Source organism: Moschus berezovskii, chromosome 8, assembly GCF_049115385.1.
Source record: "Moschus berezovskii isolate FMDL1 chromosome 8, NW_MosBer_1.0, whole genome shotgun sequence".
Taxonomy (NCBI): domain Eukaryota; kingdom Metazoa; phylum Chordata; class Mammalia; order Artiodactyla; family Moschidae; genus Moschus; species Moschus berezovskii.
In genome coordinates this window covers 90004691-90026341 of record NC_142467.1, presented here as the reverse complement: position 1 = coordinate 90026341, position 21651 = coordinate 90004691, and positions in this window count along the sequence as shown.

The following is a 21651-nucleotide window of genomic DNA, read 5'->3' as shown; positions in this document are numbered from 1 at the left end:
CCTCAGCCTGAGCCAGCAGTGGGCCCTGAAGCCAGAGAGACTGGGACCCAGCTTCACCCACCATTGGCGGGCACCAGTCCCAGGATTTCCTGGGCTCAGGCCCCACCCAGCAGGCAGACACTGGTTCCAGGACCACTACAGCCCCATAGCCTTCTGTGACAGGACCCAGCCCACCCTTCAAAAGGCCAACACTAGCTCTGAGACACCTTGTAGTCCTCACCCAGCTGCCCCAGGACCTGGCCTCATTCACTAGTGGGCTGACACAAGCTCCAAGACACCCTGGACTCTGTAGCCAGCTGTGTCAGGAACTTGCCCAGCCCACCAATGGACCAACACCAGCTACAGGACCCCTGGGACCCTGAGGCCAGAGATCCAGGGGCCTGTGTCTGCCCACCAGTGAGCCAGCAGTAGCCCCGAAACTCCATGGGCCTTTTAGTGTCTCATGCTTGTTTATGTTGTGTACAGTTATAAGAGGGAAGTTCATAGTGACACAAGCCTATCTCGGGAAACAAGGAAAATTTCAAATAAACAAACTAACATTCTATCTACAGAAACTAGAAGAACAGCAAACAAAATCCAAAGTTAGAGAAGGAAAGAAATAATAAAGATCAGAGCATACACAAATGAAATAGAGACTAAAAAAATACATAGAAAAGATGAAATAAATTAAAAGCTGATTCTTTGAAAAGATAAACAAAACTGATAAACCTTTAGCCTGGCTCATCAAGAAACGAGGGCCCAAATCAATAGAATCAGAAATGAAAAAAGAAAAGTTACAACTGGTGCCACAGAAATACAAAGGATCAGGAGACATTAGTAAGAACAACTATATACCAATAAAACGGACAACCTAGGAGAAATGGACAAATTCCTAGAAATGTACAATCTTGTAAGACTGAACAAAGAAGAAACAGAAAATCCGAACAGACCAATTACCAATAGTGAAATTCAATCAGTAATTGAAAAACTCCCAGCAAACAAAAGTCCAGGACCAGAAGGTTTCACAGGTTAAGGCTTTACAGGTCTGGCTGAACTACCAAACATTCAGTGTTAACACCTATCCTTCTCAAACTATTCCAAAAAACTGCAGAGGAAAGAACACTTCCAAACTCATTCTATGAGGCCAGCATCACCTTCATACCAAAATCAGACAAATACATCACAAAAAGAAAATTATAACCCATTGACTGACTACAAAACTACAGTAATCAAAACAGAATGGTACTGGCACAAAAACAGAAATACAGACCAGTGGAACGGGATAGAAATAAATAAATAAATCCACACACTTATGATCTATTAATCTACAGCAAAGATAAGAATATACAATGAAGAAAAGACAGTCTCTTTAAAAAGAAGTTCTGGAAAAATATGTAGCATAATGAAATTAGGACATTTTCTTACACCTTATACAAAAATTAACTCAAAATGGATTAAACACCTATATATAAGATCAAGACCCATAAAACTCCTAGAAAAAGATAGGTGGAACACTGACATAAATTGTAGCAATATTTTTTGTGTATGTCTCCTAAAGTAAAAGAAATAAAAGCAAAAATAAATCAATAGGACGTAATAAAATTTAAAAGTTTTTGAACAGCAAAGGAAACCATCAACAAAATGAAAAGACAATCTACTGAATGGGAAAGAATATTTGCAAATGATATGACCAATACCCAAATATCCAAAATGTAAAAACAGCTCAAAAAGCTCAACATCAAAAAACCAAATGAAATAAAAAATGGGCAGAAGATCAGGAGAGATTTTTTTTCAAACAAGACAGACAAATGGTCAACAGGCACATGAAAAAATGCTTGACATAATTAATCATCAAAATGATGATTAATCACTTTGCAAATCAAAACCACATTGAGATACCACTTCACACTTGTCAGAATGGCTAGCATCAAGAAGATGACAAATAAATGTTGGCACGGATGTGGAGATAAGGGAACCCTTAAAAACTTTTAGTAGGGTGTAAATTGATACAGCAGCCATGAAAAACAGTATAGAGATTCCTCAAAAAAACTGAAATCTAGGGATGATAAATGATTTATTCAAAGACCCAATTTTCACTGACAAGAGCTATTATCAGAACTTAGTTTCCTGTTCACTCTTTAGTAGGCTTATCTCCAGATGATGTTAGATAATTTATTAAATGAATAATGACCTCATCCATTAACTCACTTTGAATCTCAACTCATAATTAGCTCTTTTTATTATGGGCTTGCCATCTTCTTTTGGTCTGAATATGTAATAAACTATCCCTGGGATACTTATTTCTCAGAAGGGAAACACCCAGCTTTAGAATTTAGCCTCTCTTGCTCAAGCAGTTTGAGCTAATTATGGAAAAGCCTTATTTGGTATAGTGGATTCTGTGCATGGCCCAGATGTCCCCTTCAGAAGGAGGCATTCTTTTCCCTAGTTCTGGGGCTGTTAACAGCTACTGTTCTTTCTAGGAGCTGTCCCATTGAAGGAAACTGCCTTACTAAGGATTTTCCTTTTCCCTAGGGTTGCCCTACCTTCAATGACTATTGATACTAAGGAATAATAGCCCAGTCCTTAGTTCAGAACAAGTCTGACAGCCACTTTAGTTCCAGGCCTCCAGTGTAGCTGCATTGCAGAATTCAACAACTCCCTCTGCCCAATCTTGCTACTCTCACTCTCTCAGAGGTTATTCCTGACTGTACTCTCTAATTTAAACCTCCTGCATGCATATCTCTGTCTCAACGTCTGTTGCTCTGGAAATCTTACCTAAAACAGTAGGCTTTTCACTCTGTTGCCAGAGTAAAAGACACAAGGGGAAAAAAAAAAAGGTACAAAAGATGTCTGTAGCAGAAAGCTTAAGGTTCTCCCAAACTTCTGCCTGCCTCACCAAATCTATGTTTTTCATTCCAATTTATATATTTTAAATGGTGTTAGGTATGAGTTTTTTTATGTTTACTTCTTTAAGTGATTAAAAGCACACTATCTTGTACATTCTGCAAACCACTAATACATGGAACAACAGACTGGTTCCAAATAGGAAAAGGAGTATGTCAAGGCTGTATTTGTCACCCTGCTTATTTAACTTATATGCAGAGTACATCATGAGGAACGCTGGGCTGGAAGAAGCACAAGCTGGAATCAAGACTGCCGGGAGAAATATCAATAACCTCAGATATGCAGATGACACCACCCTTATGGCAGAAAGTGAAGAGGAACTCAAAGGCCTCTTGATGAAAGTGAAAGAGGAGAGTGAAAAGTTTGGCTTGAAGCTCAACATTCAGAAAATGAAGATCATGGCATCTGGTCCCATCACTTCATGGGAAATAGATGGGGAAACAGTGGAAACAGTATCAGACTTTATTTTTTTGGGCTCCAAAATCACTGCAGATGCTGAATGCAGCCAGGAAATTAAAAGACGCTTATTCCTTGGAAGGAAAGTTATGACCAACCTAGATAGCATATTAAAAAGCAAAGACATTACTTTGCTAACCAAGGTCCGTCTAGTCAAGGCTATGGTTTTTCCCGTGGTCATGTATGGATGTGAGAGTTGGACTGTGAAGAAAGCTGAGCGCTGAAGAATTGATGCTTTTGAATTGTGGTGCTTGATAAGACTCTTGAGAGTCCCTTGGACTGCAAGGAGATCCAACCAGTCCATTCTAAAGGAGATCAATCCTGGGTGTTCATTGGAAGGACTGAGGCTAAAGCTGAAACTCGAATACTTTGGCCACCTCATGCGACGAGTTGACTCACTGGAAAAGACTCTGATGCTAGGAGGGATTGGGGGTGGGAGGAGACGGGGATGATAGAGAATGAGATGGGTGGATGGCATCACCGACTCGATGGACATGAGTTTGAATGAACTCCAGGAGTTGGTGATGGACAGGGAGGTCTGGCGTGCTGTGATTCATGGGGTCGAAAAGAGTCGGATACGACTGAGCGACTGAACTGAATACATTTATATTCTTAAAATTTTATTTAATTCCTGTGTAGCGCTAATTATACTATAATTTCCTACCTTCTGAGAGTCTTTCCTGCTAAACTATCTTATCTTTGAATCTCTAGCACCTATATCACAATCCAGAGCTCCATTTAGGATCCTCAGTCAATTAGCAACTGCTCTTCAAGATAGACATACGATCAAAAGCTATAAAACATATGAGGAAAGGCAAAACAGCATGTTCTGGAAGAGTATAAAACTATCTTTAAATGATGAAAGATGTAAAAGATATAAGGAACATATTACTGTGAAAAAGGAACAAAGCATTTGATATAAAAAGCATACACAGTGCCTAGAAACGAAAAATAAAGTTACTGAAATTAAGAGAGAAATACATGGAGTGAACAAACACCAGATAAGACAGCTGCAGCTGAAGAAACAGAACAGACAGAAAACCAGTGAAAGTAAGGAAAGTGACCAGAGTAAAGCACAACACGAGGGGCCTCACAGGAGCTCCAGATAGAGGAAAGACAGGATGCTTGGGAGGCAATATGTGAATATGTTACGGTAAGAAACCTGCATAATTGATACACATCGATCTTCAGAAAGATGAAGTACACCAAGTGTTGAGCAGGATAAATGAAAAGAAAATCGCTGCCTAAACTACCAAAGACAAGGCAAAAATCTTTAAAGCAATCATTAAAAAAGGGCAAATTAGCCAAAATGAACTGCAATTAGATTGCCAATAAACTTCTCAGCAGTAAAATAAGAGGTTAAAAGACAATGCAACAGTATCTGTGAAGTGCTAAGGGAAATAATAGTGCCATAGAATTCTGTACTTAATGAAACTATTATTCAAGAGAAAGGGTGAAAATAAATGTTTTCACACAGAGATTCACTGAAAGAACTATTAACAATGCATAGAATATAAAATGTATATATTAGTACAGAAAGTGAGTATATAAGTTTACCCCCAAGCTCTCTCTCCTGGTCAACTGCTTAACCATTCTTTCAGCAATACTACACATAAAAAAAAAATCACTATACCTTTGCAGGACTTTTTAAACAGCTTTATGATGATTGAAATAGTTAAAAGTACATATTAAAAATGTACATACACCCATGAAACCATCACCACAATCAAAATAATAAAAATATCCATCACCCTTTGAAATTTCCTCATGTACCTTTTCAATCCCTCCCTCCATCCATCTGATCTGCTTTCAGTGATTATGAATTAATTCTCATTTTCTAGAACTTTACATAAATGGAATCATAAAATATGTACTCGTTTTTGTCTGATTTCTTTCACTCAGGGTATTTTGAGACTCATCTATTTTCTTATTTGTAGCAATAGTTCCAAAATCACTGCAGACGGTGATTGCAGCCGTTAAATTAAAAGACGCTTTCTCCTTGGAAGGAAAGTTACGACCAACCTAGACATCATATTAAAAAGCAGAGACATTACTTTGCCAACAAAGGTCCATCTAGTCAAGGGTATGGTTTTTCCCGTGGTCATGTATGGATGTGAGAGTTGAACTGTGAAGAAAGCTGATCGCCGAAGAATTGATGCTTTTGAACTGTGGTGTTGGAGAAGACTCTTGAGGGTCCCTTGGAGAGCAAGGAGATCCAACCAGTCCATCCTAAAGATCAGTCCTGGGTATTCATTGGAAGGACTGATGTTGAAGCTGAAACTCCAACACTTTGCCCACATGATGCGAAGAGCTGACTCATTGGAAAAGACCCTGATGCTGGGAAAGATTGAGGGCAGGAGAAGAAGGGGATGACAGAGGATGAGATGGCTGGATCGCATCACTGACTCAATGGACATGGGTTTGGGTGGACTCCAGGAGTTGGTGATGGACAGAGAGGCCAGGCGTGCTGTGGTTCATGGGGTCGTGAAGAGTCGGACACGACTGAGCAACTGAACTGAACTGAGCAATAGTTCATTTGCTTTTATTTGTGAGAAGTATTCCAGTGTATAGATATACTAATTTGTTTATTTCTTCATCTGCTGATGGATATTTGTATTGTTTCCAGTTTGGGGCCATTACAAATAAAGCTGCTATAAGTAAGTATTTTTTTTAAAGATAGGTACAAAGCACAATGCCAAAAACATTAACAGGTAAAATTTCACCAAATGAAAAAATACTATAGAATACACAGTTGTAAAAAGCTACATTAAGTTATTTTACAACTGCCTCAAGCTGCAAAAAGAAAAAAAATCCAATGCCATACCTAAGTTATCCTTTTCTCAAAATAATGCCATTTATGTTATAAACCATGAGTACCCCATCAAAAGATGGGAACTGCTTTTGTTAATTCATATATATGACTATCACTTTGCTATACACCTGAAACACAACACTGTAAATAAAATATAGTACAATATAAAATAAAAGTAAGTAACAGACCTTTGGGGCTTTACACCGACTTAGAGTTCCTATCAGAGAGATAACAGCACCACAGCCGTACTGAATCCTCATGAAGGAGGCACATGAATGACTGGATTACAAGGGTTACAGGAATGAGAGCTGCTCACTTCCCAGAAACTACAGCTCACAGAAAGCCAACAAAGGCACGAGATACAGACCATTTACTTATGAATGCGTAAAACTCAAGAAAGTCCACATTATTCCTACAACATGCTGAAAGTGCTTCAGAAGTCACACAATACTAATTTTCTTATGGTTCTGGTTAAATTATACATACCAGTTTATAACAAATGGTAAAATCTGTAACTCTGTTCAAAGTTTTAAAAGATTACTTAAGAATAGTTTCTTGTATTTCTATGCCACCTTATAGTTCTGGTTTCTCATTTCTTAATTAGTAAATTCAGCATTCAGGTTCTATCCCAGGCTAATTTATACACTTCTGGAAGGAATGGCCTCTTAAATCCACAGAGTGTTGAGGTGGGGAGCCCCCAACCACGTCAGATTCGTTTCACATACAATAATATGCATGTTTCAATCCATTCTCCCAAATTATCCCACCCTTGCCATCTCCCACATAGTCCGAAAGACTTTTCCACACATCTGAGTCTCTGCTGTTGTCTCGTATACAGGATTATTGTTATCCTCTTGCTATATTCCATATATATGTTAGTATATTGTATTGGTGTTTTTCTTTCTGGCTTACTTCACTCTGTATAATAGGCTCCAGTTTCATCCACCTCATTAGAACTGATTCAAATGTATTCTTTTTAATCGCTGAGTAGTACTCCATTGTGTAAATGTACCACAGCTTTCTTATCCATTCGTCTGCTGATGGACATCTAGGTTGCTTCCATGTCCTGGCTATTATAAACAGTGCTGCAATGAACACTGGAGTACATGTGTCTCTTTCAATTCTGGTTTCCTCGGTGTGTATGCCCAGGAGTGTGATTGCTGGATCGTATGGTGGCTCTATTACCAGTTTTTAAAGGAATCTTAACACTGTTCTCCACAGTGGCTGTACTAGTTTGCATTCCCACCAACAGTGTAAGAGGGTTCCCTTTTCTCCACACCCTCTCCAGCATTTATTGCTTGTAGACTTCTGGATAGCAGCCATTCTGACTTTTGGATAGCAGCCATTCTGACTGGCGTGAAATGGTACCTCATTGTGGTTTTAATTTGTATTTCTCTGATTATGAGGGATGTTGAGCATCTTTTCATGTGTTTGTTAGTCATCTGTATGTCTTCTTTGGAGAAATGTCTGTTTAGTTCTTTGGCCCATTTTTTCACTGGGTCGTTTATTTTTCTGGAATTGAGCTGCAGGAGTTGCTTGTATATTTTTGAGATTAATCCTTTATCAGTTGCTTCATTTGCTATTATTTTCTCCTATTCTGAAGGCTGTCTTTTCACCTTGCTTATAGTTTCCTTTGCTGTGCAGAAGATTTTAATTTTAATTAGGTCCCATTTGTTTATTTTTGCTTTTATTTCCAATGTTCTGGGAGGTGGGTCTTGGAGGATCCTGCTGTGATTTATGTCGGAGAGTGTTTTGCCTATGTTCTCCTCTAGGAGTTTTATAGTTTCTGGTCTTACATTTAGATCTTTAATCCATTATGAGTTAATTTTTGTGTATGGTGTTAGGGAGTGTTCTAGTTTAATTCTTTTACAAGTGGCTGACCAGTTTTCCCAACACCACTTGTTAAAAGAGATTGTCTTTTCTCCATTGAATATTCTTGCCTCCCTTGTCAAAGATAAGGTGTCCATAGGTGCATGGATTTATCTCTGGGCTTTCTATTTTGTTCCATTGATCTATATTTCTGTCTTTATGCCAGTACCATACTGTCTTGATGACTGCAGCTTTGTAGTAGAGCCTGAAGTCCAGCAGGTTGATTCCCCCAGTTCCATTCTTCTTTCTCAAGATTGCTTTGGCTATGTGAGGTTTTTTGTATTTCCATACAAATTGTGAAATTATTTGTTCTAGCTCTGTGAAAAACAACGTTGGTAGCTTGATAGGGATTGCACTGAACTTATAAATTACTTTGGGTAATATATTCATTTTCACAATATTTATTCTTCCAATCCATGAACATGGTATATTTCTCCATCTATTGGTGTCCTCTCTGATTTCTTTCACCAGCGTTTTATAGTTTTCTATATATAGGTCTTTTGTTTCTTTAGGTAGATATATTCCTAAGTATTTTATTCTTTTCATTGCAACGGTGAGTGGAATTGTTTCCTTAATTTCTCTATTTTCTAATTATTAGTGTATAGGAATGCAAGGGATTTCTGTGTGTTGATTTTATATCCTGCAACTTTACTATGTTCATTGATTAGCTCTAGTAATTTTCTGGTAGAGTCTTTAGGGTTTTCTGTGTAGAGGATCATGTCATCTGCAAACAGTGAGAGATTTACTTCTTCTTTTCCAATTTTAATTCCTTTTATGTCTTTTTCTGCTCTGATTGCTGTGGCCGAAACTTCCAAAACTATGTTGAATAGTAGTGGTGAGAGTGGGCACCCTTGTCTTGTTCCTGACTTTAGGGGAAACGCTTTCAATTTTTCACCATTGAGGATAATGTTTGCTGTGGGTTTGTCATACATAGCTTTTATTACGTTGAGGAATGTTCCTTCTATTCCCTCCTTCTGGAGGGTTTTGATCATAAACGGATGTTGAATTTTGTCAAAGGCTTTCTCTGCATCTATTGAAATAATCATATGGTTTTTATTTTTCAATTTGTTAATGTGGTGTATTGATTGATTTGCGGATATTGAAGAATCCTTGCATCCCTGGGATAAAGCCCACATGGTCATGATGTATGATCTTTTTAATATGTTGTTGGATTCTGATTGCTAGAATTTTGTTACGGATTTTTGCATCTATGTTCATCAGTGATATTGGCCTGAAGTTCTCTTTTTTTGTGGCATCTTTGTCAGGTTTTGGTATTAGGGTGATGGTGGCCTCATAGAATGAGTTAGGAAGTTTAACTTCCTCTGCAATTTTCTGGAAGAGTTTGAGTAGGATAGTTGTTAGCTCTTCTCTAAATTTTTGGTAGAATTCAGCTGTGAAGCCATCTGGACCTGGGCTTTTGTTTACTGGAAGATTTCTGATTACAGTCTCAATTCCGTGCTTGTGATGGGTCTGTTAAGATTTTCTATATCTTCCTGGTTCAGTTTTGGAAAGTTATACTTTTCTAAGAATTTGTCCATTTCTTTCAAGTTGTCCATTTTATTGGCATATAATTGCTGATAATAGTCTCTTATGATCCTTTGTATTTTTGTGTTGTCTGTTGTGATCTCTCCCTTTTCATTTCTAATTTTATTGATTTGGTTTTTTTCCCTTTGTTTCTTGATGTGTCTGGCTAGTGGTTTGTCAATTTTATCTGCCCTCTCAAAGAACCAGCTTTTGGCTTTGTTGATTTTTGCTATGGTCTCTTGTTTCTTTTGTATTTATTTCTGCCCTAATTTTTAAGATCTCTTTCCTTCTACTGACCCTAGGGTTCTCCATTTCCTTTTCTAGTTGCTTTAGGTGTAGGTTATTTAGTTGGCTTTTTTCTTGTTTCTTGAGGTATGCCTGTATTGATATGAACCTTCCCCTTAGTACTGCTCTTATAGTGTCCCACAGGTTTTGGGTTGTTGTTTTCATTTTTATTGGTTTCTATGCACATTTTGATTTCTTTTTTGATTTCTTCAATGATTTGTTCGTTATTCAGCAGCGTGTTGTTCAGCCTCCATATGTTGGAATTTTTAATAGTTTTTCTCCTGTAATTGAGATCTAGTCTTACTGCACTGTGGTCAGAAAAGATGCTTGGAATGATTTCAATTTTTTTGAATTTACCAAGGCTAGATTTATGGCCCAGGATGTGATCTATCCTGGAGACGCTTCTGTGTGTACTTCAGAAGGTGAAATTCATTATTTTGGGGTGAAATGTCCTATAGATATCTATTAGGTCTAAGTGGTCTATTGTATCATTTAACTTTTGTGTTTCCTTGTTAATTTTCTGTTTAGTTGATCTGTCCATAGGTGTGAGTGGGGTATTAAAGTCTGCCACTATTATTGTGTTATTGTTGATTTCCACTTTCATACTTGTTAGCATTAGTCTTACATATTGTGGTGCTCCTACGTTGGGTGCATATATAATTGTTCTATCTTCTTCTTGGATTGAGCCGTTGATCATTATGTAGTGTCCTTCTTTGTCTCTTTTCACAGCCTTTGTCTTAAAGTCTGTTTTATCTGATATGAGTATTGTTCCTCCTGCTTTCTTTTGATCTCTGTTTGCGTGGAATATCTTTTTCTGCCCTTCACTTTCAATCTGTATGTGTCCCTCGTTTTGAGGTGGGTCTCTTGTAGACAACATATACGGGGGTCTTGTTTTTGTATCCATTCAGCCAGGCTTTGTCTCTTGGTTGGGGCGTTCAACCCATTTACATTTAAGGTAATTATTGATAAGCATGATCCTGTTGCCATTTTCTTTATTGTTTTGGGTTCGAGTTTATACAGTTATTCTGTGTTTCCTGTCTAGAGAAGATCCTTTACCATTTGTTGGAGAGCTGGTTTGGTGATGCTGAATTCTCTCAGCTTTTGCCTGTCTGTAAAGTTTTTGAATTCGCCTTCATATTTGAATGAGATCCTTTCTGGGTACAGTAATCTGGGCTGTAGGTTATTTTCTTTCATCACTTTAAGTATGCCCTGCCATTCCCTCCTGGCCTGAAGAGTTTCTATTGAAAGGTCAGCTGTTATCCTTATGGGATCCCCTTGTGTGTTATTTGTTGCTTTTCCCTTGCTGCTTTTAATATTTGTTCTTTGTGTTTGATCTTTGTTAATTTGATTAATATGTGTCTTGGGGTATTTCGCCTTGGGTTTATCCTGTTTGGGACTCTCTGGGATTCTTGGACTTGGGTGATTATTTCCTTCCCCATTTTAGGGAAATTTTCAACTATTATCTCAAGTATTTTCTCATGGTCTTTCTTCTTGTCTTCTTCTTCTGGGACTCCTATGATTCGGATGTTGGGGCGCTTAAAATTGTCCCAGAGGTCTCTGAGATTGTCCTCATTTCTTTTAATTCGTTTTTCTTTTTTCCTCTCTGCTTCATTTATTACTACCATTCTATCTTCTAACTCAATTATTCTATCTTCTGCCTCCGTTAATCTACTGTTGGTTCCCTCCAGAGTGTTTTTGGTCTCATCTATTGCATTATTCATTGTATATTGACTCTTTTTTATTTCTTCTAGATCCTTATTAAACCTTTCTTGCATCTTTTCAATCCTCGTCTCCAGATTATTTATCTGTAACTCCAATTTGCTTTCAAGATTTTGGATCAATTTCACTATCATTATTTGGAATTCTTTATCAGATAGATTCCCTATCTCTTCCTTTTTTGTTTGAGTTGGTGGGCATTTATCCTGTTCCTTTACTTGCTGGGTATTTCTCTGCCTCTTCATCTTGCTTATATTGCTGTGTTTGGGGTGGCCTTTCCGTCTTCTGGCAGTTTGTGGAGTTCTCTTTATTGTGGCGTTTCTTTGATATGGGTGAGGTTGGACGGGTGGCTTGTCAAGGTTCCCTGGTTAGGGAAGCTTGTGTCAGTGTTCTGGTGGGTGGAGCTGGATTTCTTCTCTCTGGAGTGCAATGAAGTGACCAGTAATGAGTTATGAGATGTCAATAGGTTTGGAGTGACTTTGGACAACCTATATAGTCACTTCCAAGGTGGTTCCCTCTGTTGTAGCTTCTGTTTGCTGGTCTCTTCAGTGTCTAATTTCCGCCCTGACACTAGGGGGCGGTGGTGGACACTTTTTAAGGCTCACTTGTTTAGTCCTGTTCTGGGAAGGGAGGAACACTGCAGACAAATATCTCTGACGTCTGTGAGGAGTGCTCGCAGTGTCCCAGCCACACTGGGTTTGCCCCCACTCACGGTGTGTGTGCTGTCCCAGTCTACGCTGCACAGGCTCTAAGTTGCTCTGCCGATAACTGTCTGAGGCCAGCGCTGGGTTGCATGCACGTCCCAGGTCTAAGCCACTCAGATTCAGGTACTCGGGTACTCCACAAAGGTGCAGACTTGGTTGGGCCTGCGTTTTGTGCCTTTCTCTGACTGAGCAGCTCAAGTGACCAGGTGTTTGGCAAACGCAGTCACTGCAACTTATCACCTCCCCAGTCCCTCCCACTTGGTTTTCTGTGTATACAACCGGCGCACCTTCTCAGGCAGATGTTAACCAGCCAGAAACCCAAAAAGTCTTGGTTAACACGGAAGCCTGCCTGCAGTTTGGTATCGGATGCCTCTCTGGGGCCGCGATTGCCCCCTTCTGGCTCTGGCTGCCCTCCCCTGCCTGTCTCGCCGGGGTATGGGCTGTTCGCAGCCAGCTAGCTCTGCTCAGTCCTTTGTTCTGTGAGCAGGGCTGGCAGAGTCTTAAGGCTTTTCACCTTTTCGCGGGGTAGCTACCCCACAGTCTGCTCTGCTATCTCCAGTCAGCTCCCCCAGACTGACCTCGTGGCATTCAGGCCCGGTCCTCTCTCTAAGCAGTTCAGCCGGCTCCTCCCTGCCCAGGCCCCGCTTGTTAATGGCAGATGCAGGTGTCTGCTCTGCTTCTCCGCTGGGAGTTACCTTTGGACTCGTAAGCTGTGAGGTTTAATTATTTCTTTTTCTCCTGGTTATGTTGCCCTCTGAGGTTCCAAGGCTCGCCACAGACTCGCCTGTGAGAGTGTTTCCTGGTGTTTGGACACTTCTCTTTTTTTAATGCCTCTCTTCCCGGGACAGAGCTCCGTCCCTACTTCTTTTGTCTCTCTTTTTATCTTTTATGTTTTTTCCTACCTCCTTTTGAAGACAATGGGCTGCTTTTCTGGGTGCCTGATGTCCTCTGCCAGCATTCAGAAGTTGTTTTATGGACTTTACTCAGTGTTCAAATGTTCTTTTGATGAATTTGTGGGGGAGAAAGTAGTCTCGCCGTCCTATTCCTCCGCCATCTTGTTTCAGCCTCGTGTTTTTTTTTAAATTGAGATACAATTGACATTCAACATTATACTAGTAATAGGCACACAATGTGATTCAACGTTTGTACATATTGTCAAATGATCACCATATTAAGTCCATGCATAGCTGCAGATCTTTTTACTTGTGATGAAAACTTTTAAGACATACCCTTCAGTTCAATTCAGTTCAGTCGTGTCCGACTCCTTGCGACCCCATGAATCACAGCACGCCAGGCCTCCCTGTTCATCACCAACTCCCAGAGTTCACTCAAACTCATGTCTGTCGAGTCGGTGATGCCATCCAGCCATCTCTTTCTCTGTTGTCCCCTTCTCCTGCCCCCAATCCCTCTTATTAACTTTCAAATATACGATATCATTCACTATAGTCACCATGCTGTACATTACAAACCCATGGTTTATTTTATAACTGTAAGTTTGTATCTTTTGATTCTCTTCAACCATTTCTCCCACTCCTCAAACCAAGAACCCATTACTATGAGTTTGAGTTTTTGTTTTCTTCTTAGATTTCACATATAAGCAAGCACATCTGGTATCTTCTTTCTCCATTTGACTCAGCAGACAGGGTTCACCCAAGTTGTCATAAATGGCAAGATTTCTTTCTAATGGCTGAATTATGTTCCATTGTCTATATGCATACATACATGTACATATATACACATATATACATTTTCTTTATCCAGTTATTCATTAAAAGACACTTAAATTGCTTCAATGTCTTGGCTATAGTAAATAATGCTGCAACGAACATGGGGGTGAGTATATTTTTTTCCAGTTAGCATTTTCACTTCCTTCAGATAAACATCCAGAAACAGAACTGCTGGATCATATGGTAGGCCTATTTTTAAAAAGTTATATACACTTCAAGAGTATAGCATTATACTTCAATATCTGTATAACTACAATGTGAGCACTATCACGAATTTAGTTACCATTCATCATCATACAGTTGGCCCCCTTTTCCTCTGGTAACCACTAATCTAATCTCTGTATATAGGAGTTTGTTTCTGTTTTACTTTTTAAGATTCCACATACTAGTGAAATCATAGGCGCTTTGTCTTTCTCCAACTTACTTCACTTAACATAATACCTTCAAGAATGTCTATCCGTGTTGCTGCAAATAGCAGGATTTCATTCTTTTGTATATGTAAGTCACATCTTTATCCATTCACCCAGATATACACATATGCTGTTTCAGTATCTTGACTATCATAAATAATGGTACAATGAACACAGGGGTGCATGGATCTTTTCAAATTAGTGTCTTCATGTTCAGATAAATACCCAGAAATGTAGTAGTTGGGTCATACAGGTGTACTAATCTTTTGAGAATCTTCCATACTGTTTTCCATAGTGGCTGCACCAAGTTATGTTCCCACTAACAGTGCACAAGAGCTCCCTTTTCTCCACACCCTTGCCAACACTTGCTATTTTTCTTTTTGATAACAGCTATTCTAACAGGTGTGAGATGATAGTTCGCTGTGGTTTTGGTTTGCATGACCCTGATGATTAGTGATACGGTATATCTTTTCAGAAATTCCCTTGTGGTCAATCCTGGTTGGGGAATTAAGATCCTTCAAGCCACACAGCTTGGCAAAAAAAAAAAAAACAACCCAAAACCATATTTTCATGTACCTGTTGTCCATCTGAATGTCTTCTTTGGAAAAACATCCATTCAGATCCACTGCCCATTTTAAAATTACTTTTTTTTTTGGCTATTCAGTTGTATGAGTTCTTTATATTATAATATTATTTGTAAACATTTTCCTCATTCTGAAAGTTGTCTTTTTATTTAGTTTATGGTTTCCTTTGCAGTGTAATATAAACATGTAAGTCTTCATGCTTTCACTTTTCTTAGGTAAGTATCTAGGAGTGAGAGGTTTCAGTTATAAAGGAAGTGAATGCTTCTTTGTAAGAAATGGCTGAATATTTTTCTAAAGTTGTTCTGCCACTTTATATTTCTCCCAGTAATGTATGAAGATTTCAGTTCTTTTACATCTTTGCGAAGATTTGATATGTTCAGTCATTCTTATTTTAGCTCTTCTAATAAGTATGTAACACGACTGAGCGACTTCACTTTCACTTTTCACTTTCACACATTGGAGAAGGAAATGGCAACCCACTCCAGTGTTCTTGCCTGGAGAATCCCAGGGACAGGGGAGCCTGGTGGGCTTCCGTGTACGGGGTCACACAGAGTCGGACACGACTGAAGTGACTCAGCAGCAGCAGTATCTCATTATGATTTTAATTTGTAATGACAAATGATGTTGAGATCTTTTTATGTGCTTTCCATTTATATATTTTCTGATGAAGTATCTACTTAAATATTTATCTATTTAAATATTTTTATCTTATGATTAAAAGTTCTTTATATTTTCAGGATAAAAGTTTTTTATTAGTTTATGATTTATAAATATTTTCTCCCAGTCTGTGGCTTTTCCACTGATTCTCTTAACAGTTATCTTTTACAGAGCAAAGGTTTTTTTTTAATTTTGACAAAATCCCATTCATTTTTCTTTTATGTATTGTGCTTTCAGTGTCATAGCTCAGAAATCTTGGCCTAAACAAAGTCACAAAGATTTTCTCCTGTTAATTCAGTAAGTTTTACAGTTTGAGGTTTTATATTTAGATCTATGATTGATTTTGGGATTATTTTGTATATGGTGCCAAGCATGGACCAGGGCTCCATTTTTTTTGCATATGGATACCCAATTTTACTCTTTTGTCATAGCCAATTTAGCTGATTAAGAATATTCCTCATAAAGTTGAGTGAATTTTACCAGTTCTTTACAAAAATGCTACTGCAATTTTAACTGTGACTAGACCTGGGAATAATGAACAAGAGTATGTTTCTCCAATTATTTCACTGATACTATCTTGCTGAAGTCACCAAAGTCAGCTCCATGTTGGTTTTTCTAATGGAATTTTAATCATGATCACAAACGCAGTCACTCCCTCTCAATGAAACACTGTTTGACTTGACTTCCAAGATTCTATACACCAGAGGCCAACAAACTTTTTCTGTAAGGGAGCCAGACAGCAATTTTGGGCTTTGTGGATCATACAGTTTCTGTTGAAATGACTCAACTATGCCACTGTAGTATGAAAACATCCAAAGAGAAGATGTAAATGAGTTAAGTTTGGTAATATTCCAATAAAAGTTTATTTAGAAAAAAAGACAGTGGGTCAGATCTGGCCCCTGTGAGCCATAGTTTGATAACTTTTGTTCTACATTCTCTGTTTTCACCCTACCTTATTGGAAACTTATTTGTCTCTTATGCTTGCTGTTTCTTATCTCTTTAACTTTTAACATCGGAGTGCCCCAAAAGACTCAATCATTGACTTTTCTTCTCCTATACATGTGTGCTCAGTTGCTCAGTTATGACTTGACTCTTTCCAACCCCATGGACTATAACCTGCCAGGCTCCTCTGTCCATAAGATTTCCCAGGCAAGAATACTCGAGTGAGTAGCCATTTCCTTCTCCATTTCTTCTTCTATATATATAATCAATTTCTTGGTGATTCTATCCAATATCATGATTGCAAATATTTTATCTATATTAATGGCTCCCATATTTTTATCTCCAGCCCAGACCACTTTCTGAACTACAGATCTTAATTCAATGTCTTATTAACATCTACACTTGGATATCTTTCAGATATTTCAGTAAATAATATGTACGTGATCAGTAGTGTCCGACACTGCGATTCCATGGACTGTGTCTCACCAGGCTCCTCTGTCCATGGAATTTTCCAGGAAGAATACTGGAATGGGTTGCCATTTCTTACTCCAGATCTTCCTGACCCAGTTAATACATGCCTGAAACGAAACACTTAATCTTTTTTCACAAATCTTGTTTTTTTCAACATTACAATTGATGGCAACAATATCCTTTCACCTGCTCAGGCCAAAACCCTTGGGACTCATGCCTGACTCCTTTCGCCTCATTTCAATCCATCAGGAAATCTAGGAGCTCTATTAAAATATACCCAGAATTCTGCCGCTTCTCACCACCATTACTACTGCCACTTTGGTATAAGCCACTGTCATCTCTTACCCAGAATAATATGCAAGAAACTTTTAGTTGGAATCCTTGCATTCATTTTTTGCCACCATGATCTATTCTCAGCACAATAGCCAGAATGATGTCTTTAAAACTTAAAATCAGATCATATCGCTCCTCTTCCCAAAACCATCTAATGGCTCTGCATTTTATTCAGGGCAAAAACCAGTCCTTAAAAATGGCCTATATAATCTGGCATCTACGTTCCTCTGCCGTATCATGTCTATGACTTTGTCTCCTATACTCCCCACTTACAATCACTTTGCTCCTGACTCCTAAAACACAGCAGATGAGAACCTGTCTTAGGAACATGGCATTAGCAGTTTCCTCTGCTTGGAAAGCTCGTCTCTTAAGATATCTGCAGGGCTCAATTCTTGGATCTTTCATCTTGGTTCAACTATCACTTCCTTAGTTGGACCTTTCCTGATATCAGGACTTAAAATTGCAACACTGTTCTTCTAGCTTTCCTCTCTCCCTTTTCTGCCTTATCTTTCTCCATATTACTTATCACCTAATTTATTTTTAAATTGTGTTTATTATAGATTTCTCACCTACAGAAAGTTAAGTTTCTGCAGGGCAGTGAATTAGTGATAATGCCAAAAGGAAATGATGATATACTTTTATATATGTTTGAGGAAGATTTATTTATAAAGGGACTGTTTACCAAACTGTATGTGTAAAGGAACTCACATGGATAGTAGCAGATAAGATGTTGCTACCCCAGATGTGAAGATGAGAGGGAAGCTCTTATCCAAACAGGAAGGAAAGAACTGTACAGAGGTCACCCTGAGAGAAACTTTGAGGGACACAGCGTGAGGCAACTTCTCAGGGACAGAGTCTGGAAAATAAATACCTGCCTTTGCTCTCTTCCCTCCTTCTGATCTCTGGTCAGGGTCCTCCATTGGCTGAACCAACCATAGGTCAGAGGGTACAGAAGCCATTTCAGGCAGTTCATACAGGTTATTCTTCCCAGAGAAGGCTGAGAGTGTATCTAAAATTATAAACAGATGACAAGATAGGTATTTTTTTTGCTTTGGTTCATGGCTGTATCCTACTTGTGGTAAGTCTATAATAAACATGTGTCTAGGTCTTTGTTCAAGACAGAGGGAATGATCAATTAATGCCAGTTGCTGATGATGATAGAATGAATAAAACAAGAACTGAGAACTGACCTTTAGACTTTCCAAGCAGAGGTCAACAGTAACTGGGACAAGAAGCGTTTTAGTGGAGTGGTTGGGATTAGATTCTGACTGAGGTCTGTGTAAGAGAGAATGGGTACGGAGAAGAGACAGTAAATATAGAAACTTCTTAGGACAAGGAAAAGCAGAATAGTGGTACTGAAGCTTGAGGGTGGGGTTCAAGAAAAAATTTTTTAAGATAGGAAATATTTCATAATGTTGAATGCTGTTGAGAACAATCCAGGGGACAGAGGGAAAAAATATCTGGCAAAGGACAGAGGAGACTTGTAGGAGCAAAGTCCCTGAATAGCTAAGAGGGTTAGACTAAGTCCAATAGTAACTTGGGATATTATCAAAGTAGCTTTACATGGTACCAGAAAAAAAAAAAAAACAAGGGCTATTCAATAAATGATGGTGAAGCAAACTGTCACCTTATTAAAAAAATATATATTTATATATATATATATAATTTATAATTTATATTATATATAATATATATATCCTGCTCATATCATAAACAAAAATAAATTCTAGATAGAAGAAAGGCCCAAACATTAGCAAAACATCAATATTCAGAGGAAAATGTATACTAGAACATCTTTATTATTTCGGAGTAGAAAAGAATTTCTTAAAAAGCTATAAATGCAAAATTAATACAGGAAAAGATTTTTTTAAAGGAATACACTAAAACTAAAGCCCCAAACTACAGGCTTATCATAGAATTCAAAGACAAATTACATACTGGAAAAAGGCAGTTGCATCACAGATAACCAACACAGGAGTAACAGCAAGAGTATATAAAGAAGTAGTAAGAAAATCCAGATAGCCCAACAAAGCAAGGTGAACAAAGGATGTAAGTACACATTCATAATGGAGAACTGTAATGACCATAAACCTGACAGGATGATCCACCTCATCAGTAATCCAGAAATGCAAATTAAAACAATGTGATACCTTTTCATACTCATCAGTTTGACAAAAGTGAAAAAAGTCATACATAGCAACAGTGAGGATATGGAGAAAAGGAATCCTGCACATGTTATTGGAGTATCGACTGGTAAAGTTACTGAATTCCTAGAAGACTAGAATATGTACATACACTATGCCTAACAGTTCTGCTTCTTGGTATATATTCAGATAAACTTTTACATTGGTGCAAGAATCCATGTGCCAGCATTTTCAGCAAATTTGTTTGTGATATAAAAAAAAAAATGAAACAATGCTATTGCTTATCAAGAGACACGGATAAATAAACTAGCTTATTGTTACAACGGAGTAAGGCATAAAACTGAAATACCTAGATACTTATCCAACAATAAAGATAAATCTCAAAACTTAATGTGTGGTAAAAAGTAAGCTGCAGAATGTATGAGGCATAACACTATTCATTTGCATTTTAAAGCCACAGAACAAAACTACATATTGTTCTGAATAAACACACATTTAATAAAAGTATAAAATAAGTATGGGAATGATATCCACCAACTATAAATTATCCCTGAAATAAGACAGGAAAATAAAAGACTCAGAAGGAGGGGACTTCTTTGATGGCTCAATGGTAAAGAATCCACCTGCCAATTCAGGAGACACAGGTCTGATCCCTGATCCAGAAACATCTGACATGCTGCGGAGCAACTAAGCCCGTGTGCCACAACTACTGAGCCTGTGCTCTAGAGCCCAGGAACTGCAACTACTGAAGCCAGTGTGCCCCAGAGACCCCGCTCCACAAAAAGAGAAGCTACCGCAAAGAGAAACCCACTCACTGTAACTAGAGAATAGCTCCGCTCGCCACAACTCGAGAAAAGCCCATGCTCAGCAAGGAAGACCCAGTGCAAAATGAAAAACCTTTTTTTTTAAAAAGAAGATATCTGTTAAACATGACAAAAGGTAACATTTGTTAAACATGGGAATTAGGTTTACGAGTCTGGTATATTTAAAATATACTAGTTGCTGATATTTTAAATATTTAATAATTTAAAATTTGAAATAAAAAATCACTAGTAGCTTAGGTATTACTGTTCTTTAAAGTTATATATTAATATAAACATTGTAAAACATATATAAACATGCAGGAGTTATCAGAATAAAAGTCCTCAATTTACTAGCCCCTTTCTCCAAATCTCAGTTTCCTCCCAGACTAAATACGAACATTTAGCACATTACGTCTATATATTTATACATATATATGCACAAATACGTGCAAAAATAGTTCTTTTGTATTTAAGTGGATTCACAGAAAATATAAATTCTGTAACTTACTTCTTTCACATGACATATATATTTATTTACATACATATATATTTTTTACATCATACTTTTCAACCTCTGCATAATATCCCAGACTATGAATGACCCACATTTTCTTTCACTGTTCCCCTAATTTTGAAAATATAGGATACTTTCAGTTTTTTAAAAAAATTATATACAATGCTAATGAAATTTCTGTACATATACCTAACTATACATTTATTAGTATTCTTGTAAGCCACTGGGATATAGACTGAAGAATATGGTTATTTTAAATTCTGATGTCAATTTCCCTTTCAGAAAGGCTCTATAACGTAATTCCTTCCTGAAATATGAGAGTGCCCATTTTCTCATATGCTTATCACCATTATGTATACTGCTTATGACCAGTTTCTTTAACTTTTGCAACTTGGATGAAAAAACTGTTTCCTTTTTTTTAACCTATATTTCTCTGATCACTAAATGGGCTAGTATTTCTTCTTTTGTGAACTTCTTATTTATATCATTTGCCCATTTTTTCACTGATTTATCTTATATCAAAAGATATGATGGTCATATCTTTTGCTGAATTACAAGATCATCTTATATCTTACCTACCTTAAATATTACATAGATGGTAAATACTTTCTCTAAATTTTATAGTAGTTTTCACAGAATACAGAAGTTCTATATTTTTATGTATACATATCTGTCAATCTGTTGGGACTGTGATAGATTACATTTTAAAGAACAGTCGTCTCCACAATTTTCAATCGTCCCATCTAGGAATACAGTCTGTCTTTCATTTTTAAGTTCTATATATATTTTTTAAGTTGCTTATTTTATAGTTTAGTCT